Source organism: Branchiostoma belcheri, unplaced genomic scaffold, assembly GCF_001625305.1.
Source record: "Branchiostoma belcheri isolate BF01 breed outbred unplaced genomic scaffold, Haploidv18h27 scaffold9, whole genome shotgun sequence".
Taxonomy (NCBI): Eukaryota; Metazoa; Chordata; class Leptocardii; order Amphioxiformes; family Branchiostomatidae; genus Branchiostoma; species Branchiostoma belcheri.
Window position 1 is genome coordinate 2,052,031 of NW_017804575.1, and position 27,951 is coordinate 2,079,981.

At 38.8% G+C, this 27,951-nt stretch overlaps 1 protein-coding gene and 1 long non-coding RNA gene across 2 annotated transcripts in view; one reads left to right on the plus strand and one right to left on the minus strand.

The window, feature by feature from the left end:
* Positions 1-909, plus strand: part of LOC109487826 — a 1,759-nt gene extending 850 nt beyond the window's left edge. The window contains exons 2-4 of the long non-coding RNA XR_002141282.1: positions 178-276; positions 478-649; positions 849-909. This is a non-coding gene — a long non-coding RNA (uncharacterized LOC109487826). The remainder of the gene's footprint in view (positions 1-177; positions 277-477; positions 650-848) is intronic.
* LOC109487811 (glycine receptor subunit alpha-2-like) overlaps positions 1-24,316 on the minus strand; it is an 85,650-nt gene extending 61,334 nt beyond the window's left edge. Inside the window, exon 1 of the mRNA XM_019791891.1 lies at positions 23,998-24,316. The gene's annotated coding sequence lies outside the window, so the exon portion shown is untranslated. The remainder of the gene's footprint in view (positions 1-23,997) is intronic.
* Positions 24,317-27,951: the final 3,635 nt, after the last annotated feature.

Below are 27,951 nucleotides of genomic sequence, written 5' to 3' on the forward strand. Positions count from 1 at the left end.
GGGGGGGGGGGGATTTTTAGTCTTTCTTAAGAATTCTTTTTCCCCATCATTTTAGCTTTGATATCCAATTTAGTAACGTTGTCTGCTCTTCAATTTCTTTGATTGCATTAAGACACATTTATTGTGAACTAGGAACATAAGGTTTACTTTTCCTTTCACATGTACACATGTATACAGGTATGATGAAAGCATCAAGAGAACAAGGTCAGCAGGAGTGGATGTTTCCAGCCTACGCTGGGACTGGGAGCACACAACAATGTAGCAATAACAACACAGGTGAGTAGTGAGGTACATTTGATATGGATTGTTGCAGAATATACCCTTTAAATTTAAGGCACTTTGGGGACAGTAAAGACGTACATTTAACTACAACATAGAACCTAAACCTCTATGTTGAAAAAAAAGAAGTTTTTTCTGAAGAGTTGGATTTTAGCACAATTGACTATTGTTCCATAATTTTCCACCTGTTTCATGTAGGGCAGTGACATGCACTTCACCAGTAGCACAGTACTACTATTCAGCCAGACTGAAGTCAGGGGTGATGAAGACGATGCTGCCTTTGGTGTGCTGGAACTGCGGCGAGGAGGAAACGCTGCCCATACCGACAGAGAAGACTGCTGCATACCAGACAATAAACCCTGTTTGTCAGGTAGGCATACATTTGTTACCTACTTAAATACATTACGCAACTTATGTAGAATAGCTCTAAACATATTCTGTTTGGTTCGACCTTTATTGATATTCTTTCTCAAACGCTCCTATAGACTATTTGCATAGGTAGAAATGTAGTAATGCATGCAAAGGGTTAATCAGCAACTAATTTTGCCTTTTATGCTTTGTTTCTGCAGGTCTGCAAAATGTGATGAAAGAAACAGAACGGGACAACTGCTGTTCCACCTGATTCATTACTGTTTTGATGATGAATAAAAGACTTCTTGCTTGTTTACACTGTGTCACCTCATTCAATTTGTGTCCTAACATGTGTCGTCTCTTAGTATATTTCTAATCTAGGCATCTTGTTTTTTTGGGCCCTTCTTGTTTTTTTTTCGCCCTCTCGCATTAGATTTGGAGTCTCCAAAGGACGTCATCCATAAAATTTACTTGGTGTGGCCTAATGGAAGCTTAAATCATGCCTGTATCTTTCGTGTTCATCTTAAGGTGTCTTACACAAGGTGTCACTGATGATAAGGGATTGGTGTGATTGTTCAAATGGCATTTTTTAGGTTCAAGCATTTTTTACCCTAACCGATATTTTTTTGCTGTTAAAATGCCATTTTCTCGTCTGTAGTGGTGTCTATAATGAACATATAGAAATAATTTCTTTAAAAAATTATATATCAAGTTCAGAAACAATGTTAATGGTGCTTATAAGACTCGCGTACAGCTAGGAAATTTTTCCTAGTGTTTGATATATGTTAAAATCATACCTTACTGGATAAACTGTTACTAATTCTATTTCAGGTGATTCGTTTAGTGTCAAATTGACCAGGTACCTACGGCTTTTGATTTGTATATGTTCTATAAAGACCAGTTGATCAATATTGAAGCTATTTATGATCCAAATCTGGCACATAAACAGGTATGTGCAACTTGGATCCATTGTTAACTTATACGTGTGCTAAACCGCAATTTGAAGTTGGTGTTCCCAATTTTTATTCATGGCAACGGAATATCACGGAATCTTTTCTTTGAGCACATTTTAAAGCATGTCTAAAGGAAAGTGACGAAACGGAATTATGCTTTATGGAACGTGTGGATTTTGTGCAATGAATGGCAGGTCGAACATATCTGTTTCACAGGCAGTCTCATTTCATTTCATTCGTTTATTTATTTGCAGAAATAAAATGACAAACATTGATAAACAAATATGCGGAACAAATTGAAAACACTGCGCAGGGGGAGGAAAGAAGCCTACAAAGCTTGTAAAATGTCCTCCACCTTGAAACAAATATCAATAATGAAACTAACATATAATAATAAATTAAATGTCTATGGTCAGACAGGAGTCTAAATCCCTCCTGATATAAAATTGCAACATGATGTAACCCAGCACTAGTTACCATGGTGACAGACGGCTGGTTCAGGTCATTGACCTTGTGTGTTTCGAGAAGAGAAAAACAATATGTTTTCCTTCGGTAAACATAACTAAATAAAACCTAGATGTAACATAACAAAACTGATTCAAATCGGTGTATCATCCTAACGTAGCTAGCGCAGTTATATTTCATCTCCAGTACGCCAGCACAAATGGACGGTCCCCCCCCCCGCCTCCAGGCAACCAGCAACAAACGAGAACGCATGTTCCCCATCCGGCTTTACACGTTCTGACACGGGGTGGTTCATGTAGTATTTATACCTCCCCATCCGCGATCCGCCTGTCTCAGTAACACACCGGACGCTCATCCCACACGGGTAATTGAAAAAAAGCAAGCCGCTCCGAGTTGACCAAAGAACTCATTTGCGGATGTCTTAGGAGATAGCCGACGGGGCTGATCCTGTTAATAGCGCCCGGCATACACTGGGTTGCATCGCAAGTGGTAACTAGCATGGTAACATTTGCTAAGCAAATGCATAATATCTACCTGTGTTGGTGGCGGCATTAATATAAGTTGTGTCCCCATCACGTCGTATGATTACACGTTGGAATATAAAAAAATATGTTTACCTTCGCATATGGCCTCCTCTGTTGATTCTTACTCAAATATATTATCATATACATATGTCCAGACAGGAGTATAAATCCCTCCTGCTATAAAATTGCAACATGATGTAACCCAACACTAGTTACCATGGTGACAGACGCCTGGTTCAGGTCATTGACCTTATATATTATTGGTTTGGAGAAGAAGAGGAAACAGAGCAAAAACAATATGTTTTCTTCGGTAAACATAATGAAGTCGCTTAGAGGTGGTAGAACCATACCGTAGTGACATCGCTGTTGAAATATTTTGCTGGAAGTGATGTTGTTTTCATTTATTTATTTATTCATTCATTCATTCATTTATTCATTCATTCACTTCATACATTAATTCTTCAATAAGTAACCGTATTTTGTTCGTTTTCCTCTTTTCTGTTGTGATTTATGAATTTAGTAATACCCTCTTTGATTACTATAGTCTAGTAAGAAATCGTTACAAAACCGTATAATTAGAAGCCTTGTATGCATTAAGGAAACATTATTATGTTTACCTTCGCAGAAGGAAAACATATTGTTTTTGCTTCGTTTCTTCCTCTTCTTCTTCTTCAAACAAATAAGGTCAAAGACCTGAACCAGACGTCTGTCACCATGGTAACTAGTGTTGGGTTACATCATGTTGCAATTTTATAGCAAGAGGGATTTAGACTCCTGTCTGACCATATATATGAATGTGTTTGAGTAAGAATTAACAGAACAGAAGGTAAACATTATGTATTTGCTTTGCAAATGTTACCTTTCTAGTTCTATTGTGCATTTCGCCCGTGTATTGTGCTTCTAAATAATGTCATCACCCAACAAATAAGGAAAAGCGCCACCTAACGGGCACCCAGGCAGCGCACTCCCAAAGGTTGCCGGTGTCGATTTCAGGAAATGAATAGAAGTTGCCCGCCCGGAGAGGTGATTTACACACACCTGATCGGTCGATTATAAAGCGCGACCACCTGACACTAAAGCCTCTCAAATTCACTTTATTTTTCATGAGAGAACGTAGATACTTATCGACAGCTTTATAATGAAATATTGATATACATTGTTTTCTTCCTTCTTGATTCAGCGGAAATAGACTGTTCTGCCGTTCTGTGTCCGCGGAGAAGGGATTTATTTTACTTAGGGCGGGTACACAGATGTGATGTTTTGTTGTAGGCATTATCGGCCGGAACTGATCGTGCGTGGCAGGGCCGCGGTAGGGTCTCTCCACACGCGGGGCCTGGGCGGGGTACAGACGGGGACGTTCTCAAAACCTGCCACGCTGTTTGCAAACAAAATCTTAACATATTGTTTTTGCTCTGTTTCCTCCTCTTCTTCAAACCAATAAGGTCAATGACCTAAACCAGACGTCTGTCACCATGGTAACTAGTGTTGGATTACATCACGGGGACGTTCTCAAAAAGCTGCCACGCTGTTTCCAAACAAAATCTTAACGTACTGTTTTGCTCTGTTTCCTCTTCTTCTTCAAACCAATAAGGTCAATGACCTAAACCAGACGTCTGTCACCATGGTAACTAGTGTTGGATAACATCACGGGGACGTTCTCAAAACCTGCCACGCTGTTTGCAAACAAAATCCTTCCTATAGTGATGTGTGTTTAGTCTATGATTGCTAAACATTACTTAAGTAGTACTTGTACGGTTTCCACTAATTCTGTCGTCTGTCTTAGCACCGAATTGCGTAATTATGCTTACCGAAGGAAAACATATTGTTTTTGCTCTGTTTCCTCTTCTTCTTCAAACCAATAACTTAGGTCAATGGACTAAACTAGACGTCTGTCACCATGGCAACTAGTGTTGGGTTACATCATTTTGCAATTCTATAGCAGGAGGGATTTAGACTCTGCCTAACCATATACATGAATGTGTTTGAGTAAGAACTTAAAGAGCCTTTTTATTTGGTTCAAAAGCAAAAACAATCAGAAGGAAAACTTTACAAGAAAACTATGACAGAGCAGACCTTTTGCGAAGGTAAACATTAGACATTTATGCATTTGATTTGCAAATGTTACGTTTCTAGTTCTGTCTGTTTTAGAACCAATGTGACTGGCACTGAATAGCGCGACTTATAAAATATGTCTGATTATGGCATACTCAAGCATTGTTTAATGATCATCTATCAATAAATCAGGATTTCGTTTAGTTTTATGAGATTTGGAGGAAATTAGTGAGGGAATATAAGGAAATGCAGATCAGGATATAATTTAGAAGGATAATATTATATCTCAAGTTCCTCTGGTGGTATCCCTGAATCATCGTATTTTTCTGTATTTGACTAGAAAGTCATCTATTTTATGTTGCTTATTCCCTGCTCGAGCACTGACGCCATTTACGATTCAGTTCTACTTATACCATCCACCTAATAACACGTCATAAAGATGTGCGAACTTCAAGTTGAAAGAAAGACAAAACTTTAGAACAAGCAAAACAAAATGAATGCAATGTAGGATACGTTTTGTAAAATTGATAGCTGTATAGAACTTTATTGCACGACAATCGCACATGGTACAATGTATGGCAAACTACTAGAGTAACAACAATAAAATAAGTGTGTTGAATAAGAGCTAATGTCGAATAAAACCTAACATATCTATATCATAATTATTTAAATAATAAGGGGTAGCAGAACTCTTTGATAAAGTGTTACAATCGAGTGGGTAATCACAAGTTTCGGTATTTTTTTCTAATAACAAAGCATTCCTTTATATATCTACCTATTTTTGCGCTGTGGGGACCATTACATGTAAAGATATATTCAAACCTGTCTCCAAATGTAAAATTGATATCAGTACATCATTCTATAGTAAAATTGTGGTTCTATCCTTGCCATTCATTACAAGGCCCCAGGGCTTCACTATACTGCTGGTAATCTATCAAATACAGATGAGGCATGAAACGAGCTTCGATAAATACAAATAGGTTGTATTCTAAGGCCACACCAATTTAATTTCTTGGTTAACGGGTTCGCCCGCTTCATTTTGTTCTGATTTGCAAATAAAAATAAAAATTCAGAATCAACTGCAAAATGCTCATATTTTGCCCTGAACAGTTAAAAACAGACCTTCTCATCCTAGTTGTTACAGTTATTCCATCTTTCAATACAGTGGTATCATTAAAAGTTCAAAATTCATTGTTTGAATTTTGAAAAAGCCTGGTGTGTTGACTTCATGGCCCCTATCGTACCATTTTGGGCCATAATAGGATGCCTAGGCCTGTTTTTATTTTTTTCGCCCGCCCGCTCCATTATTTTTCCAGAAAAATCCGTTAACCAATAAATTAAATTAGTGTGGCCTAAGATTCAACAGCATTCTACCTAAACGCTTATTGTTAAAAGAAATTGGCCTATCTAACGCTAACTATATTTTATAGCAAATAGTGAATTTATGATGTATACATGTCATTGTATTGGCACAGCGATGATAATTCAAAATTACAGGGCATAAATACAAATATGAAAACATATCAGGATGGCCCATTTAACCGGGGCACTATATATGGTCTATCAATTTCTCATCTTCCTAATCAGTGTAAGTGCCGTCATTTGGAAAGATGATCAGAGCTACAGTATGAGAGCAATCTTACATGCAACTTATTTTTATGCACATCGTATTGTCCATTACCAAAGTGAGAATTTCTTCTGCAAAATGCTCATATTTTGCCCTGAACAGTTGAAAACAGTCCTTTTCTTCCTAGTTGTTACAGTTATTCCATCTATCAATGCAGTGGTATTCATTAAAAGTTCAAAATTCATCGTTAAAATTTTGAACCAGCCTGGTGTGTTGACTTCATGGCTCCTATCGTATCATTTTTGGCCATAATAGGATGCTTAGGCCTGTTTTTATTTTTTATTTTTTCGCCCGCCCGCTCCATTATTTTTCTAGAAAAATCCGTTAACCAAGAAATTAAATTGGCCTAAGATGAAGACAGAAAATTAATGTAAAAGAAATGATATGATGAATCGGCCTTTCGTTAGAAACGTGATGGTGTGATGCAACGTCCTTAAGGATGATCACCAAAGGAATAAAAAGCTATTGTAGATGGAAGAGGCTCCAAAATGTCTACCCTTAAAGTGGTGAAGTTCTGTAACTAATTGTGAAAAATGTATAGGTCTCGTAGTACGTGCATTTAACATCCATTAACACACTAATACAGGCAACAAACGAGAAAACCAATCAAACAACGGGGTCGCGTGGCGTAACGGCAGAGTGCTCGACTCTGAACCAAGAGGTCCGGGGTTCGAGTCCTGTTCATGCCACCGATCTTGTGCCCTTGGGAAAGACACTTTACACGACTTCCTGCATTTGACTCAAGTAAAAAATGAGTGTTGTCCCGCCCTGTATTTGTCCTCTGCGTTGGTGGTGGCAAAATGTGTAGTCATGAAATGTTGGAATACATAAAAAAACAATGAGTATAACATTATTCGAGTATAACATTAGACGTTTATATCGCCATACTAATTGTATGAATTGTAAATTCTATCATAAATTCTATCTATCTCCCGTTGTGAAAAAAATTTGTTCATGACCTACTGCTCTCAGTTGTTTGGAGTCAAGTTATGGAACTCTGTTCATGCGAATGTACTAGCTAAGTGTCGTGTTGCATTCAATAATTGCTTTCGTATTCTCCTTAAGTTGCCAAGAGGTTGTAGTGCTAGTTCAATGTTTGTACACCTTTCGACCGATACATTAGATGCTAGACGCAGGAAATTGTGTTATTCCTTCATTAATAGACTTTACGCCACCAACAATAGTATAATATACTGTCTATTGAGGTCTGATTGTCAGTTCAGAAATACGTATTTTAAAAATGTGTATAAATTGTTGTATGTTTAGTGTTTCTGTGGTTTTATGTTTGTACTATGGGGATAACCTGAAATAAAGCAATTCATTCATTCATTCATTCATTCATTCCTTTCCTTTCCATTCTTTATTCCTCCACCCAGGAGAGCCCCTTGAACAAACATATACATGCTTGTACGTACATTTTAAAACAAAGCTATATAAAACAATCCTTACATATTGTACATTACTATACTGGAATAAAAAAACATCTTAGAATAATAAAAATATAAAGGGTTACTATGTTTCAAGTTTCACAACTGTCCAAACATCAGCGCTGATTACTAGTTTATCTCTCTGTGTATGCGTCTCTCTCACATGAGGACCGACTCAAGAACTGGGTCCTTGAATACCCAGAAGACGAGTCAGTATAAGTGACATTATTCACTGCTGACTATATCAAAAGCAAGACATTTCACGAGAACAATCTTTCTCCTACCAACCGCTTAGAATACAGGTCTCAAAACAATCCTCAATATATGTATCTATTAAAAACTGATCGTAGCACACTACATGTCTCTCCCTGCTTGGTGATTAAGTACACCCAAATCTTTCATTCATTCATTCATTCATTCATTCATTCATTTATTCATTCATTCATTCATTCATTCATTCATTCATTCATTCATTCATTCATTCATTCACTCACTCACTCACTCACTCACTCACTCACTCACTCATTCATTCATTCATTCATTCATTCATTCATTATTCGTTTGGAGATTCAAAGAAACCACCTACATAGTGCCAACAAACCACCAATACCCTACACCATATTACATTCAGGAAATCACCTCCCAGAAACGATGACAGATTTGCAGCTGTACGATAGGAGGTGATACCTTTGTCACCAGAGCGGAAAAGTCATTTCATCAATATTCATAAACCTCAGATGTCCTATTGGCCAGCTTTGGAAGTATAACCCCTTTCAAACTAAAACCTACTACTAAGTAGCGATTCAGAAGTAAAAACATACCCTGTTGCCTAGTACTCATCTGAGGTTATAATCACTAAACGACTAAACAAACAGAAGTTATTTATCATTTCAGTAAAGAAACAGACATGTCATTCATTTCGTTTTCAGGTGAAAACGCAGGCATCAGAAGTTTGACAGCATTTCAGAATTCAGTCCACATTTATTATGTTTACCTTCGCAGAAGGAAAACATTTTGTTTTTGCTTTGTTCCTTCTTCCTCTTCCTCTTCTCCAAACAAATAAGGTCAATGACCTGAACCAGACGTCTGTCACCACGGTAACTAGTGTTGGGTTACATCATGTTGCAATTTTATAGGAAGAAGGATTTAGACTCCTGTCTGACCATGTTTCTTTTCTTACTTCCATACAGTTTTTTTTTATCTGAGGCTATCTTTACATATTCAGACTCTCCCTACCCTTACAACGGGCATGCTACTTTCATCGATTTTCTATCACCACCAGAACTTGTCAGATGTGCACTGAGTTGAGACTTTGCATTATCGGAGAATAATGAACAGTTCTAAATCGATCAGATAGCCAGTTATAACTCAACTCGTGTGTCTGTCATTACTTGTTAAGTTCCGAAAATACTTACATAATACAATAAAGGGTTAATGCCCCGCCCCGAGGTGTATATGGTGAGATAATCTCTGGTCAGGTGGGATAACCACCAAATAAACCATGGGGTGAGTTTGTGTTGTGTAACTTGTATTTTTAATAGATTATTCAAAATAAACTACAATGAGTTGTTTAATAGGTAAATACTACAAATTTTAACAATACTGTTAGTGCCCTGTCCCGTGTATAGTGGTACGGTCCAAAAAGTGGTCAGTTATTCTAATAACCAACCTTCTCATTGGTTGACGTCACCCGGCTATATGATAGCATTAGATAACAATCTACTATAAACTTTAAACTGGACAACCAATGATTCAGCACCAAGGAAAGACCTAACTGTAAAGTACTTACCGCATTGTATCACTAACTACATATTGATGTGTTTAAGGCGATGGTGAGGTAGAAAAAGGAAAAAAAAAACCTCCCAGACTGCAATAAGATAGATAGTAGTAATCAGTAAATGGAAAATGTATTAGCTCATTGGATTGCTCTAATATTGGGAATAATGAAATATATACCAGGCGATAACCAGAAGATAGACTCTGTAAGGTTTGCAACTCTGGTAGCGTAGAAGTTGAAATACAATTTTGTACTTGATTGTAAATTTTATGATATTGAACGTGACACACTATTTAGAACAATTCACTTAGACAAACTGTATAAAGGTAGAACAAAGAAAGATGTATTCAGTTATCTCATGTCCACCAGTAATGACCATACAATAGAAAAACTTTGTGAATTTATCTCCAATTGCTTTAAAAAGAGAGAAGAATTCCTTAAGGCTTAGTTTAGTTTATTCTCTAGTAGTTAAGACTTTTACGTCATTCTGTTACTCTGTTATTCTTGAATCTTATGTATCATGTTACTCAGTACGATGTCATGTAACATCACATTCTGATGTATGCATTTAGCCCCATGGGCATGAACATGCAAAGAAAGATTCATTTTAATCTTTTCGACGTTACTGAGACAAAGGGAAGGGGACAGAAAAATTATGTGTCAAGCTCGTACGTATACCCACGACAGGTTACTGTCCAAGTGCTCCCACCAACCCACTCCTGCCAACTTGACACATCAAAAATAAATCAATGACATCAAAGCCAGACATTTCACAACAAAAGACTGATACGACTAGAAGGGAACGGGGGTTAAAACTCAGGCGCAGCATTTCCCCCTACGACAAAAATAGTCTCACTAAAGCCGATCTGTGTACAAAATTATGACGCTTTGTCATATGCGTACGTAGTACCAGTGTGGTATACCGGCTGTGGGAAAACAAACAGCGCGAGCGGTAGCGCTGTACCTCGGCACCCGCGAGACTCAGTATCGCAGTCACGGTACATGTTCCCTTGTTTCTGCGGAATCGATTAGCCTTACGTTCAGGATGATAAAATGCCCGCTGCCATCCCGTATTCCACGCACACGCCGGCCCGCGCCGTAAAACGTAATGAAAGAAAGCTCTGCAGCGACCCCTGACCCTCGGGAGGGTACTTCAGTCCAGGCCCGCGCGTCCTACGAGAGGCAAACCTAAATACTTGTAGCCTGGCGTCCAGTCGATCGTGGCTGGGGCAGGTTTTCTTCGGGGCTGCAGGAGCTCTTCCCCGCCCGACTCAGTTAGGTTCCCCCGGTAGGTTTTCCACGACGGGAGATTGATTGGTTGTGGTGGGGCTAATCAATCTACCGTCGTGAAAAACCTATCGGAGAATCTAGCTGAGTCGGGCGGGGAAGAGCTCCTGCAGCCCCGAAGAAAACCCGCCCCAACCACGATCGACTGGACACCAGGCTAGGATACTCGGGGCTGCCCCGAAGATAATTTTGTTTCGAACCGCAATTTCGCATTGAAGAGATGGTCGCGCACGGGACTATTGAAAATGCACAATACGTACGTTTCACTCTGTGCAGAGCATAGGGGTGGTGCCAATCTCCATTCTGTAGCCCTTGGTCCACTCAGTTGCAAGCACTACAGCATGAGGCTAGCCAACTGGTAGTGTTAGGTGTTTCACCTTTCCATACTAAGCAAAGAAAGCAGTATGTACTATTTTAAATTCTTTAGTATTAGCCCACTGGTAGTGTTGTGTGTTTGACCTTCTTATACTAATCAGAGAAAGCAGAATGTACCATTTAAAGTCTTTAGTATTAGCCCACTGGTAGTGTTGGGTGTTTGACCTTCCCACACTTAGCATAGAAAGCAGTATGTACCATTTTAAAGTCTTTGGTATTAGCCCATTGGTAGTGTTAAGCAGAGAAAGCAGTATATAAGATTTCAAAGTCTTTGGTATTGAGCTCACTGGTAGTGTTGGTTGTTTGAACTTCCCATCCTAAGCAAAGAAAGCAGTATGTGCCATTTCAAAAGGTATTAGCCCACTGGTAGTGTTGTATGTTTTACCTTCTTATACTAAGCAGAGAAAGCAGTATGTACCAATTTAAAGTCTTTAGTATTAGCCCACTGGTAGTGTTGTGTGTTTGACCTTCCCATACCAAGCAGAGAAAGCAGAATGTACCATTTAAAGTCGTTAGTATTAGCCCACTGGTAGTGTTGGGTGTTTGACCTTCTCATACAGTATGTACCATTTGATGCAGTTTGTACCATTTGATGCAGTATGTACCATTTGAAAGCAGTACAAGCAGTATGTACCATTTGAAAGCAGTATGTACCATTTGAAAGCAGTATGTACCATTTGAAATTCTTTAGTATTAGCCCTCTGGTAGTGTTGTGTGTTTGACCTTCTCATACTAAGCAGAGAAAGCAGTATGTACCATTTTAAAGTCTCTAGTATTAGCCCACTGGTAGTGCTGTGTGTTTGACCTTCTCATACTTAGCAGAGAAAGCAGTATGTACCATTTGAAGTCTTTAGTATTAGCCGGGGATTTAGCCCACTGGTAGTGTTGTGTGTTTGGCCTTCCCATACTAAGAGGAGAAAGCAGTATGTACCATTTTAAAGTCGTTAGTATTAGCCCACTGGTAGTGTTGTGTGTTTGACCTTCTTATACTAAGCAGAGAATGCAATATGTAATATGTTAAAGTCTTTAGTATTAGCCCACTGGTAGTGTTGTGTGTTTGACCTTCCCATACTAAGTAGAGAAAGCAGTGTGTACAATTTTTAAAGTCTTTAGTATTAGCCCACTGCATGGTAGTGTTGTGTGTTTGGCTTTCCCATATACATTGTACTAAGCAGAGAAAGCAGTATGTATCATTTTAAAGTCTTTAGTATTAGCCTACCGGTAGTGTTGGGTGTTTGACCTTCTTATACTAAGCATAGAAAGCAGTATGTTAGATTTCAAAGTCTTTGGTATTAGCCCACTGGTAGTGTTGTTTGTTTGAACTTCCCATACTAAGCAAAGAAAGCAGTATGTGCCATTTTAAAAGGTATTAGCCCACTGGTAGTGTTGGGTGTTTGACCTTCTTATACAAAGCAGAGAAAGCAGTATGTAAGATTTTAAAGTCTTACGTATTAGCCCACTGGTAGTGTTGTGTGTTTGACCTTCCCATACTAAGCAGAGAAAGCAGTATGTACCATTTTAAAGTCTCTAGTATTAGCCCACTGGTAGTGTTGTGTGTTTGACCTTCCCATACTAAGCAGAGAAAGCAGTATGTACCATTTTAAAGTCTTGAGTATTAGCCCACTGGTAGTGTTGTGTGTTCGACCTTCCCATATTATGCAGAGAAAGCAGTATGTACCATTTTAAAGTCTTTGGTATTAGCCTACTGGTAGTGTTGTGTGTTTGACCTTCCCATACTAAGCAGAGAAAGCAGTATGTACCATTTTAAAGTCTTTGGTATTAGCCCACTGGTAGTGTTGTGTGTTTGACCTTCTCAATAACTAAGCAGAGAAAGCAGTATGTACCATTTTTAAAGTCTCTAGTAATAGCCCACTGGTAGTGTTGGGTGTTTTACCTTCTTATACTAAGCAGAGAAAGCAGAATGTACCATTTTAAGTCGTTGGTATTAGTCCACTGGTAATGTTGTGTGTTTGACCTTCTTATACTAAGCAGAGAATGCAGTATGTAAGATTTTAAAGTCTTACGTATTGGCCAACTGGTAGTGTTGGGTGTTTGACCTTCGTGTACTAAACAGAGAAAGCAGTATGTACCATTTTTAAGTCTTTAGTATTAGCCACTGGTAGTGTTGTGTGTTTGACCTTCCCATATTATGCAGAGAAAGCAGTATGTACCATTTTAAAGTCTTTAGTATTAGTCCACTGGTAGTGCTGTGTGTTTGACCTTCTCATACTAAGCAGAGAAAGCAGTATGTATATATATGTATACCATTTTAAAGTCTTTGGTATTAGCCCACTGGTAGTGTTAGGTGTTTGACCTTCTCATACTAAGCAGAGAAAGCAGTATGTTATACTTTTGTAAGACACTTATAGGAAATTCAAACTCTACTACTGGATGAATTACGGAGAATAATATTTCCGAACGTTTCGAGTGACATCCACCACTCTTCTTTAGCGTCACTAATGAACTAACAGAATCGTAAACATATATATAAGAGCAACTGGAAAAAATAGTAAGATATGCATGATTATCGCCATGGTATGGTACATTATTATTATATGTCTGTCTTATTTGAACGAAACCCATTGGCCACATTTGCCGAGCTGTGATCATGGTTTTATGGCTATAACTAATCACAGTTTATGTGAGCCCCCCCCCCCTAAATCACAGTCATAAACTCCAGCTATGCTCTCGCTTCCAGTCTGACCATCGTTAAAAAGGTTACATAAATTCAAGTTTGCAGGTATATCAGGGTACTCCATCACTTAATAGCGACGGTGGACGATATAAACTCCCTGGCACTTTGGATCAATTGCTTACGTCACGTATCCGTAGTCTAGTGCGAATAAGGTAACGTGTCTCTAACCGTAACTCTCGCGAGATTATGTTTTGAAGTGATTGGTCATTAATTATCCTAATGAAGGCGACAGTGTTCGTTGCAAAATTTGATCCCTATGTAATCTTTGTGTTGGAATAAAGTTCAATATTTTACTATGATTACTACCAAGAACACAGAACATTTTAATGATAAGTTTGCAGATGACTTGCTTTTTACTTGGTTCTGATCCTACTAAAACTGCAAAAATGCAGCCCATAGGAACTTTTAAATGGGAGCCATTAGACAATTCTCCAGAAAAACTATTACCTAGCGACTGTCTGCGTAGTTGTGACCTCAGTAACCACCAAGCCGCTGAAAAATCCACACATTCCGTCGATCCTTCACTTGTAGGATTGAAATCCGAAGCCGAAGAATTGATGGTTGAACCTCGGGCCAACCAATGCCGTGTACCTAAGCCATAACTCACACCACGCCGAAGCAAAACGACCAGGAACACACCGTCATAGAGCACTATTTCCACTTCAATCTAAATCCTTTCCTCTTCAAGTTTGTTCCTTTTTGACATAAGTGCAAACTAGTCACAGTAAATTGTTTCTTTCTTACCATAAAAGTCGACAGAGGGATTACTCCTCCCACAATTGTCATGTGGATCAACCTTAAAGAGATTAGTCACTTTTCGAAGGTACGGAAATGGCCAAGACCCCAGACAAGTACTGACTAGATTTAACGATGTACTGCCAAGGTATAAGCCGGGGCCATGGAGGCAATGTAATTGCTGTATATCTTCAAACTACTTTTAGTTGATTGGATCTACCCGTGGTGTTACTTCGGTTAGCCCCATGTGCATCTATCAAAAAATGGTGCAAAGTTGCAAAGGGAATGATATTGAATACCGTCATTCCTACTATGACAGGGGGGACTCATGCCAACGTATTACGCCACGGGGGACCAATTTATACACGTTTATTAGATTTAAGAATGATCCAGCTGGAATGCAGACAAATCGGCAGCTTAGGTTGTGTCTTCCACTGAAATTATGAATCTTTGCGGGATCTTGGATTTAACGGCGTTTATCGAAGGAAAGGAAGGGGTGTGCGGAATGGGGAAAAGGGCTGATCATATTTCAGAAGTTTTATTAGCCATTACTTACAATGTCTAAGTAATTCATCAAGATAAAGAAAGAAGGGAGGAAGGAGGCACATGAGATTAGTCTATGTCATTTAGAGGAGACGTTGCTAGTAGCGCGCAATAGATGCCTTGATTTGATAGTTGATATTTGATATTAACACTAATGACAGACATAGAGATATGAAAACTTAGATTTACCAGTGGCAGTAAATACCAGTAATGTTGCGTAATGTTTACTTTGTTGTGTTTAATAGACACTTCTGAACTTTACAATGGTAGTAAATAAATGTCAAATGCAGTAATTTCCTTTACAACCCTTGTTAAGTCAGGAATCACCGTACTTGAGTTTTATTTACTACCATTGTAAAGTTCAGAAGTGTTTATTAAAAAAAAACAAAGTAAACATTACCTAACATTACTGGTATTTACTGCCAGTGGTAAATTTATGTTTTCATGCAGTGTTGAAGTCAAAGATAGATAGCCTACATTTATTCACGCATACGCCACACCAATTTAATTTGTTGGTTCTCGGATTCGCTTTTTTCTGATTTGCCAAAAAAAATTCTGGTTCTGAATCAACACAAAAAAGCTCACATTTTGCCCCCAATAGTTTAGGAAAGTCCTTTTCTTCCTAGTTTCTTCCTAGTTTTTCCATCTATCAATGCAGTGGTTTGATTAAAAGTTCAAAATTAATTGTTTAAATATAACCCAACCTTTTGTGTTGACTTCATGGCTCCTACTATAGCATTTGGAGCTATAATAGGATGCCTAGACCTGTTTTTATTCTTATTTTTTTTCGCCCTGCCGCTTCATATTTTTTTCCGAAAAATCCGAGAACCAACAAATTAAATTGGTATGGCCTTAACACGCTTACCATACGTCTTATCAAAGATGTACCTTGCAAGGTATGCATGTAAGGTACCAAGGTACATTTTGTAGTAAATGTGTATGCAAGGTACATGTAAGGTACCAAGGTACATGTTGTAGTAAATGTGTATGCAAGGTACATGTTGTAGTAAAAATAAATATTCAAAGTCTAACCAGCAAACCGGTACGTCGCAAGGAATCCCTGATACTTGACCCCTACACGGTCAATGAGAAGGGTCGCTGCATTCCCGGAACTTCCCAGCCGTGAAAGATGACTCTTGCCAGAAAACCTGCACTGGAAAATGCATCATACCAAAACTTCCTGCTATCGTATCCGCACATCGAGTATAGTACAGGAAGTCGTGCACTAGTGTCACTACGATCGAATGATACCTCGATGTGATACGATGGCCTCGGTACATATTTCATACAAGAAGATTAGTATCGGGGTTTTTGATTCACAGATATGGTTTTTCATATGAACATTGACTTTCACCAACAGTCCAAAGGGTGTTGGTTTTGTTATTCGCTGCACACTTTTAAATCGATGCTTGCGGTGCTTACGAAATATTCATCAAGGCAATGCCCTGATCTACAACTTGCACCCAGCGCTAGTCCTCCCCCTCTATTTGGCGTTAGGCCACAGCAAGTAAACTTTATGGATGACATCCTCCGCAGACTCCAAAATCTAATGCTAAGGCTGGCAAAAAAAAACAAGACCTTTTCAAATTTTGTCATCATAAACCTTGTTAAAGAAGAAATGATACCTATATTGTGCTAAGTTTACTGCCAACTATACCAATATCCCTTTTTTTATTGACACAACTTTGAAAAATAAAAGTTTTCAAGGTTTTGATTCAGCGGGAACATCACATATAATAATATTAAGTACACAGCCACCACCACATATAAAGGAAGTAAATATATCACTGTATCAAAGTAAAAAAAAACAATAACATTAAATCAGAGCCTTGTTTTGTCTCCTCTCTTCATATTCATCTGCCATCCACGTTCCGGCATGGCAACAGACATCTTTGCCCATTTTCTGCATGTTGCAAAATTTCTTGTTTTTTCCCCCCAAACATTGGCGGAAATCAATGCGCGCGCTCGTGTCATCCATAAAAATTACTTGCAGTGGCCTTAACTCGTTGTTCACGCTCGAGAGCGCTAACACTACCCATGGCTGGCTGCGCCCGTGAGATGCTGCCTGCCGCAATCACCATGCCTGTTTGCCGCCTTGATTGGACTCACCTACCCTTGATAGAAAATTTATCGAGGGTTTTTTTCTCTCGTTACCGCGAAGTGTGAGAGGGTGGATTTTCAGGCTTAGCCTCAACCCAAGCGTAGGAACGCTCAGCATGAAATATGCAAGAGGATTCCTTCTGTAATTTGTGGGTCTCTTGAATTGTTAGGGTATAAATAATTGCGCGTTGCCACGTTGAAAAGGTCATGAGAGAGAGGAGATGAGTTTTGTGCACATTTGAAGGAGGGTTGCATATCTGGATTTGACGAATGAGGCGTAATGTAGAACGGAAACAATTTTGACGGTTTAAAATAATTGCTCGTCAAAACGGATTGCAGGGTCTTGTTTATTCATAGAACAGATTCTTTTTTATCAGCCATGCCAAGGGTAGGATGCATGTTTCCTCTGTATATAACTGAATGTTTATCGAGGGAAAATATATTGTTTTTGCTCTGTTTCTTCTTCCTCTTCTTCTCCAAACAAATAAGGTCAATGACCTGAACCAGACGTCTGTCACCATGGTAACTAGTGTTGGGTTACATCATGTTGCAATTCTATAGCAGGAGGGATTTAGACTCCTATGTATATGACCTTGTATATGAATGTGTTTGAGTAAGAATTAACAGAGCAGACCATATGCGAAGGTAAACATTATGCATTTGCCTTGCAAATGTTACCTTTCTAGTATGTAAATTGCACTTCACAATGATCAACTGCATGTCAAAAACTTACTCGATACCCACAGCAATGGGTTTGATCTCTTACTTACTGTCAGTCTCTTATGGATACTCTTTAAGTACCCAGATCACAAGTATGCTTCATTAGGCACAGTGGTCAGTAATGGACGTAGCTTTATCCTATTCTAGCCAGGCTTACATGTTAGCTGGACGAAGGCCAAAATCGTTATGATCGACATTGTTTCAAAACCAAGGTGGTAATGTCGATTTTCCTTGTTGCTCTTGGCAAATAAATCGTATATTCTCGCGTAAATGGATTTATTCATAGTAACAGATACAGCTACAAATCTGTTCAAAACTGTCGCGTATAATGGGGGTGTGATTGTAGAATCGATGGCTAGATCGTCGATTGTTGCTGACCGGACACAGTTTTCCTGTAACTGTGTGGATCATTGATACATTTTCAAGATTGGTTGATGAATGTAAAAACGATATAACATCACGGTATGTATGTAGATATCAGACGCACAACCCGCAGCAGTCTCTCCACTGGAAAACATGCCCCCACTGTGCCGGTCTCTAGAACTCACTCCACCGGCAGAACTTTGGTACAAACTGCAGTACACATCTGGAACAGTCTTCCAGACAACGTTGTCGGCCTGATCAGTGACAACAACCTCCAGTCATTCAAAACAAGAGTACACCGGCATTTTCTTTCCACCATCAGGACTTCTGCATGTAGCTAGAACTTTGCAACTTTGCTGTAAACCAATGACTAGCCAGGAGTGTTACAACCCAGGCTATTGTTTATATTAGCACGTGAAGGGAGAGAGATAGATAGATACATTGTAGATAGATAGATAGAGAGAGATAGATAGATAGAGAGAGGGAGACAGAGAGAGAGAGAGAGAGAGAGAGAGACGGAGAGAGAGAGTGCATATGCTAGCCAGAGGAGTTTTCATCACGTAATACTCGTTACTACGTACTATCTTTAACCATTTCAAAAAGGAAACCAGGTGCTAGATTTTACATCATCGTCTTAATCTTAACTTCCAACATAACCATTAACTTTCTAAGCAAAATGATGTATTTTCCGAATTGGTCAACCATATTTAGTGAATAGGAAATGATAAGTAATTGTGCTTTGTTATTACCAGGATGTACGGTAATAATTTCTTACTTATTTATCCTTACTTACTTACTTACTTACTTATATCCGATTTGAGCGGAAACTGAAACTAGTATAAAGCGGCCGTAGAGTGACCCTGTGACCGGCAGATGCCCTTATACATGTATGCACCAAGGTCGTCTGGTCATTAGTGAGCTCTTCTCAATTAGCATACGTGAAACTCTACCCTTCATTAGCTTCTGACCCGCTGACACACAGAACATAATTACAAAAGGTCACAACTCTACATCATGTTGCAATTTTATACCTGGAGGGATTTAGACTCCTGTCTGACCATATATATGAATGTGTTAGAGTAAGAATTGACAGAGCAGACCATATGCGAAGGTAAACATTATGCATTTGCTTTGCAAATGTTACCTTTTTAGCTATTATTTCTTAGAGGTTAAGGGCTCAGACTGTACAGTATTTGTCAGTAATGTGATGTCCTAAAAGAACAGAAGTACTTTCTTTCTTTACTCTCACTTTTGGTCCTTATGAAGTCTTGTATCATTTTCTGTTCCGATCGTTACACTGCCTTCATTAAATGCGTCTCTAGCTCAGCCACTGTGGATTCGCACACACGTAATTGAGCACGAAACCACTCAAATCCCTACATCAGCATTTATTCGACCGAAAAACAAGCAATAAAGCCCCGACTGCGCTCCGTGTGAGGCAATTGGCAGCCTACCTCATTCTTACTTTCAATCAGCATCGGATCTTTGCTGCTTTGTGGATCTAATATCCTTTGCCTCGAGTAATCATTGTCGCCGTGGATTGCATCGCCGATCTCTGCAGCATTGCCGTTCATTCCAGAATGGTATCAAACAATCTACAACGCCGCTACGGAGGCCCGATAATGATAATCTAGTCGACTGGGTACCAAATCACTACTATCTACAGGCTCACTCAAACAATAACATACACCTACCAAAGACGGAAATCACCCCCTGTTATATTGCTGTCTCAAAAGTGCGTAGATGTGCATCCTTTTGTTACATTGCTTTCATCAGCTTCCACGAAGGCAATATAAATCGTCAGATTCCTATCATACGGAAGGCTGAGTGCGGCACAGTTTCCTTTTCTTTGGACCTTGGGGGTACTTTTTTATTCTGTGTATATGGTTTATTGTGAAGTTAGAGGTTTGACCAAGAACAATCGGCTACGAAATTGACTGTGTCGAATTGTGCATTCTGTGACTGAGCTCGTGAGATGAATATGAAAGGACAAGTTTACGGGGAAAAAAAACTGCCGCTCAAGGTGTGACCAAAACATTTCAGGTCTCCGCCCACTAAAGCGTGAACCAATCAGCCAATAGTGACAAGAATGATTGACATCGATTTCACATGAATATTCATGAGTTGCAAGTTAGGATTTTTGACTCCCCATTTGGACCACCGTGATAGGCCGTACATGTAGGGGGGTCACCTCTATCTCTATGCGGGGAGGGAGAGTCCCGAAGTCGGCGGAACTGAAGGATCGATGCGGCGTGTCCATCCGCTTGTCGTACCCATCTGTCCCTGTCATGCTGTCTGACCGTCCCCGCTGTCTGAATCATTTATCATCCAGGAGGATATCAAAGGAACGTCAGCACGGCGCAGGTTCTTACAGCTGATGCCCAACAATAGTCTATCGGCATAGGAATAGATGTACAGTTGCTGGACATGGTCAGATGAGAATACAGTGGCCCAGCAAGACACTGCCACATACTAGTTATGTTTACATTCACGGACATTGTTTTTACTCTGTCTCCTTGTCTTCTTCTGTTCCAAACAAATCAGGTCAATGACCAGAACCAGGCGGTTGTCATTATGGTAACTGGTGCTATAGCAGACACTCTGTGGTGTTGGACCACATTATGTAGCAAGTGGCAGGACATAGTTGGAGGGGATGGAATTGCGTTTGAGTAAGAACAGTAATTTGTTTGACCACCCCCATGCAAATAAAGGTAAACATTATGTATTTGCTTTGCAAATTTAACATTTCTAGTTTTGTTTGCTTTACTTCATATTTTTTACTTCGGATGTCAAAGCATTTCTATTTCCACACAGCATAAGGCCCTGACAATCAAGCTAAGTTGTTGTGAAGGACAGAACCTAAGAGTAGAGTACGAAGAACCTTTTCTGCGGAAATACAAATTATACACGTCTCTATCCCCATTCGGACATACATATTACGCAGCCAATGCATATTACGGATGAACTACATAATGGGCACTTATGATTCTTTGTAGGTATGATTTTATGATGAGGCATCAAATGCTGTATCTTGTATTCATAACAACTATATAAAAACCTCATTGTTATAAAAACGCATGAGCGCAATAGTACGTAGAGATGGGGAGTAGATAACTACGATGAGTAGAGCGTTAAATAGCGAAGGCGATAGAGATAGTCAGGAAATAGACTTTCTACACACCATTTCCCCCTCATCGTAATGCATCAATTTATCACTAGAGGGGAAGTCTTAACCACTAAAATGAATATTAATGAGCTGTATCTCCAGAACGGTGTCAGATATTAAAAATAATATTTTTGTAATCCTCACATCAAGATCTACTAGTGTACCAATTTTCACGAATAAATATTGATGTTTAGATTTTGGCCACTCCCCCGTTGAAATATGCGTTTTTACATCTGTGCTCCATGTACATTACATATTTAATTAGCGCTAGCGGGGGCGTGATACCACAATTTGAGCAAAAAAATCATTTTGATGCAAAAGGACCCCCTCTACCAAAATATCAAGTCAAACTTTTTCTGTAAGATGGGTTGAACGAAATCACATTTTTAGGCCTCTTTCAGGAATTGGCTCCCGTTCTACACAAATGTCCCAGGTATGATGGACAATGGGACATTTGCAATACCACCTTTTGATTTTTGCGATTGCAAGTTTCTAGTAATGAAAATAGACTTCTTTGTCATAGACGTAATTTCTTTCGAACTTCACCATGTTTTCTTTATGCAGATTAACATTGTGTAGAAAAAATCCCATTAAAAAAAAAGTAGCTTTACTATTGTCCAAATTTGAATTGCCTGATTTGTCGGTAAAGGTTAGACATCCAGGCAATAAGATACACCAAAAACAGTTCCTCAAGCAACTGGATATGATTTTGGTACGGTCAGACGTTTCATGTATAGCATGCACTACTTTTAGTCAGTGACACTAGAGAGTTAAGAGCTTTTTAAGAGACTAAGTTGCATCATCCTTATCTTGACTTGTCTAACTTTGGTTTCCATTTGGACTTCCAAAAAATTGTCTTCACTTAAATGCTTGTCAATCTATAGTTCGGCTTTTAAACCTGCATTTCTCCTGCAGTCTCTAGTGTCCCTGACGAAAGGTAGTGGATGCTACCTGAAACGTCTGACCGTTTCCAAAATCATACCCAGTTGCTTGAGTAACTGTTTTTTTTTTCATTTACACCCTGATTGTTACCATCCGCGGCAGCATATCCTACAGCAATGCCCGATTGCTCACTTCCCTATCAATCGTATGCATCAGATGCCTTCAAGGACTTTTCTGGTCATTTGATGGTACCTTTATGTATCAATCAGTTTTGTCTCATTTAATCTTTAACAACCATCCTCCAATGACCTTCCAAGTCCACTACAAGCTTCATTACTATGGAAACCTAAGGTAATGATACATGCAAAGTTCCACCAGCACATATTTCAATCAGTGCCCAGTGGTTGACATTTACACGGGTGCCTATGCATGTTTGTGATTGGAGTGGTTCATTATATAATTTATGTCCATTACTACCATATAAGCCGGTTATCATTAGGTGACAGTGTCTACAAATAGAAAATAAAACAGTTACGCCATTGTCTCATCAAGATGTCATGGCATGCTGGTACGCTCGATCTTTTTTACAATTTTTGCTTTGTTATCTAATCATTTATTGGCGAGATCAATAAAAGATGAGCTATTTGAAACACATGTGTCATTTAATGGACATGCAATGTCGCGTGACCGATGCTTCTTGTTTGCAAAAAAAATACAAAAATACAAAACAGTGCCTCACAAGGGAGACCTATGGCCTTAGTAGTACCAAAAGGCAGTTATGACTTGACTGAAATATTTATCATTACGTGCGATTTTGACTGGGTCAATTCTTCATCAAATTTAGTGATTGCGTTGTCGGTCATAAATATGTAAGGTAAATGGAAAAGGTTGCATGCGATATGAATTACACGGAATATAATTAAAAGGGTGGGCTTGATGTGTGGGTGACCTATTCGAAAGTGACCCCTACAAGGTTAATTACACTGTAGCTATGATTAATTTGGAACGTAAAACTATATCAGTGCAGTTAGATGTAGCTGTATTAGTCTCGTTGTATTGTAGTGATGGTATTATTACACGATGTCCCAAGATTTAGTTTCATCATGATCAGTGCACGTTGATGTTCTAGCATCGAGTAATCGCTTACAAGTAACGTGAAGTTTTTGGAACTTGCACACCGATAAACCCAACTCATGTGTTTAAAGTAACAAAATCAAAGGACGCTAATTTTTATTACCTCTTTCAACAAAGGTACAGCTAACAAAATCTTTACCCGTCGGTGTAGTGCCACAGATAATTAGATTAGGAAGGGTCTCTTGGTTATTATCGTAATTGTATTTCCGCCGTGTTAATGGGAACATCAGGAAGAAAGAGCTACTTGACACTATCGAAGACTTTGCCTCTCCTTAACTTTATGATGTTGATAGAACCATTCAACCACAATGTAACTACTCTGGTGTGACAAGCATTAGGCTGGTCCAGGAGTAAGCTTAGCGGTAAATTTCAATTTCTTTGTCAATTTCATCTACACAGAATCAACTCAAAGATAACTAAAGCCCATTTCTTTATGCAGTAAGCACATGTACTACGGCTACTTTATGCTATGTTTTAAAAGCTACTCGCAAGCTTCTGCCATGACGGATCCAGAAAAGATACCAAGCTAACGAGAAACTCACCATGAAAAATCGGAGGTTCTCTAGGATTCGCTGGCAGATTGTCAACACCGCCTCTGCAGCAGGCAATCTGTCGGTCCCATCTCAAATCATCCTGCTATCTTGTCACTTCTAAGAAGGGTCATCTGTTGGCAAAGAATAGATGATCTGCAGGAGTGATGCCATGTAAGTTTTAGAACGCAATCCGCCCGCTGCAAAAGTCCGCAAAGTCCCGGTGATAAAGCATGGGCCATGGATGGATCTCGTCAGCAAGCCGCAGCAGCAGTGGCCACTGACGGTGTGGGTTGGCCTTCGGGAGATCGCACCAGTTTGTTACCTCACACACAAGGCATCATCTTTGCGCAGGCGTATTCCTGAAAGACTACGTCATTGCAGTTTTTCACAGACGATGTAATTTCAATTACCATCCGCAGATTACGTTCCATGACCTTCTCCCGGCCGATTAATTTATCCAATGGATTAAGCAATATAAATAGCTTAGAGACGTCCAAATTCGCCACCAGTGCAGGAACTTGTATATTCAATATTCATTAAGGTTTTAGAATAGGGTGATTTGTTTGTGCCTTTATTTATACTCGATGATATATCATATGTACAATATATATCACCCCACTCAGCCATGACGGCCGCTTTTCGTGGGGGTCGAGTTGGGACGACAGTCAATGGTAATAATAAATTAATAATTATTGTAATAGTACAAACACTTGTCGAGTTAAGAAAAACAATAATACAAAGCATAAATGATTAGATGAAGCTTACCGGTATGCCATTTTTTTCATTTTGGAGACGAATCTACCAGGTTTATCTATCGAACTTTTAGACCTCTTTTATTGCTGTACCAATGTGGACTACACTCTACATTGTAGCGCAACATCCACGTAATACAACTCTAGACACAACAGCTCCTTCATTTTGCATGAATATGTGCTGTTTAACATAACGTATTTCCAACAAAAATGATATAAGGTCAACTACAAGAACAAGAATGTCTGTAGATGCCAATGCCTTGAGCGTTGAGTACATCTCATGCTTAATTAGTACATTATATGTCTTTCTCTGACGTATAGTTATCCACAGTCTTGTCATATTGTATTGTAATGTAGATACTGTTATCTACCCTACGTTGTCCGATAACTGCATAATCCGTATACCCAGTGTTGCAGAATGATGTATTTTGTCGATACACTGTTTCAAGGTCATGGCCCTTACGGCTGAAAGTGTTACATACATGGTGGCTATGTCATTGATTTTATGATTCAAAGAAACTTCCGACTTCGACAGGGCTGCTTCGGGTGGAATGGGTCAACGAAAAAGATATGCTGTCAAGGGCACGATGGCTTTTTGGTAAATATATGAACATTTCACTGGCATTCGATCCAACGTCAAATAGATATGTAATAGGCTACGAGAAGGCAGCCAAAAAATTGCCCTTTTTCAAATGATGTTCGTCTATAGTATGATTTTTTTTAAATAAATGGGGAATAATAACTGTATTCCTACTGACTGTATATAATAATACTGACTTGTAAGTTATACTGGTATTATTTTTATGGTTTCTACTAGTTTTTTTATCATTTGTGTAATATTTCAGTCGTATTAATTTCCAGCATATTGGTTGTTCGGCCCGTTAATTTTTCTCGTCATTGTGAACTGTTTTGTTAAAGCACCTGTACTGGTTTGCGATGTCTTTGTTTCCGTTAATTTCATTTTCATCAATTTTTTAATAACGTGTATCATCAGCCTACCAGCACACTGTTTGTTTTCCGTTCTATTCTTTGTTACGATATGTGTATTCATTGCGTGCATAATGTAAAACAAACTGTATATGAATAATATGAAAGACAAGATTTTGATTTGATCTTAAAGTTAAACATGTCAATTTCATAATTGCCAAGAGCGTTACATTTATGCCCCTTCGAAGGCCTTGAACGAACAACCTAACCACTTCTGACATCGTCTTATCGATCCCTATATATGTGATGTTACAACTTGCTGACTTCCTCAATAGCGGAACTATGGCCTGTTGGGGTGGCTGAATAATACATATTGATTGCTCCACTGTTTACGTGTTTAGAAAATAAAGAAAAGCGTAAATATATTCAATTGAGAATAATGTTAACACCACAGCAGATAGTAGATACAGTCTGCAATATATTTGGCAGTTGCGCTTTTATATGGTTTATACTGGAATTCGCCGATGGTTAGACATCCAGGTAATACGATACGCCAAAAAGCAGTTACTCAAGCAACTGGATATGATTTTGGGAACGGTCAGGAGTTTCAGGTAGTATCCAACTTCCCAAAAAATTGTCCTTCCAAAAATTGTCTTCACTTCATTTGCATATCAATCAATAGTTCGTGCTTATAAACCTGCATTTCTCCTCTGGTCTCTCAGTCACTGACGAAAGGTAGTGGATACTACCTGAAACGTCTGACCGTTTCCAAAATCATAGTCAGTTGCTTCACTTTTTTGGCGTATACTGGAATTCTTTTTCTTTTCATCTGTTCACTTGGCTAGTAATAGTTACCTGTTTCTACTATAATAACAGTTTTCTGGGACATTTTTCACAGAGCATTCGCAGTAGCCTAATTTTGTTTAGTATTTGATAGATTAGTCATGATTGGGTTTCGTGAAGTCATGTATTGTCCTAGGGCTTTTCAAAATATTTTCAAGTTGAGTTGATCGCGCTGTTTTCTAATTTCCATCCTATACCTTATTCGAAGAAGCTCTAATTATTCAGACACTAGAGTCAAAATGACTTTCATCTTAAAGGCTTTTGAAAATATTTTCAAGTGTAGGTCTAATTAATTAGATAGTACAGTCAAGATGACTTTTAACTCAAAGGCGTAGTTGATCACTGTTTTTGAATTTCCTTACGATACCTTATTCGAAGAAGCTCTAATTGATTAGACACTAGACTTTTACCTTAAAGCCTGAAGTAGATGAGATGTACATATAACAAACTACACTTAGGAGCTGTACGCCTTGAGCTACAATCATGACAGACAGAACGAGACAAACATCAGGATCCGTTAATGGTCCGTTCTAAGTGTCGGCAGTCGATAAGCTGACGCCAAATGTATCGAACTTCCGGCGCTCAGTTATTAGAATTTTCTCCCCACTTTATCACTTCAGGGGTAGTAAAAGTCCTTCTGGTTGTTTCAGACTGTCGACAAATTCAAAGTGAATTGTGTAGTAAGCGGGGCTGATATTGCACTTGCTTGCGGAAACGGGTTAAAGGCATCCAATGCGATTTCCGGGCAGCAAAACTGGAAATACTTTGAATAAGGCAATCTTCACACATTGGTATTGACACATAATGCTTCACATTAGCACATTTGAGTCAGTATTTCATACTTTGGGCTTTTAAAACTGCAGAAACAAGTCCAAAGAGAGTTCTTTATTTTCCTAGAAATCAGCCAAGGGCCCTTCTAGTAACCATTTTTCCTCAGAAATTTGGGAATTTTGCTCCACGAGGGTCAATATACATTGGGATAGTGTGGTTTCAACTCAGTATGTAGGTAATTGACTAGAATATTGGCTTTAAAAATCGGATTTCCAAGCCCTAAAAACTGCATGGGATGCCTTTAACATATAAGATATGGACAAACGTGTTTATGCCTTATGTATCGTATAATTTGTTCACAGCTACACGAAATTGCATTTCCTACTACTTTGGTACTAGGCCATGGAGATACCCCAGATATATGAGAGGGCAATAGGTTTGTAGTTTAAATTCGATTTAAATATCTTCCTAATTTCATTTCTCAGAAGGTCTCTTGATTTTTACTTGTACCTGAACCTTTTTCGCCTTCCGGAGTAATAGATATGACTTTTATTAGGAGATCGTGTAAAATATTCCATCTAAGTCCTAATCTATTTTTGTAATCAAGGAGCTATTGTGTTACGGTGTATGTACGTGCTAATGTACGAAGTTTAATTTTTTTTTTATTTTG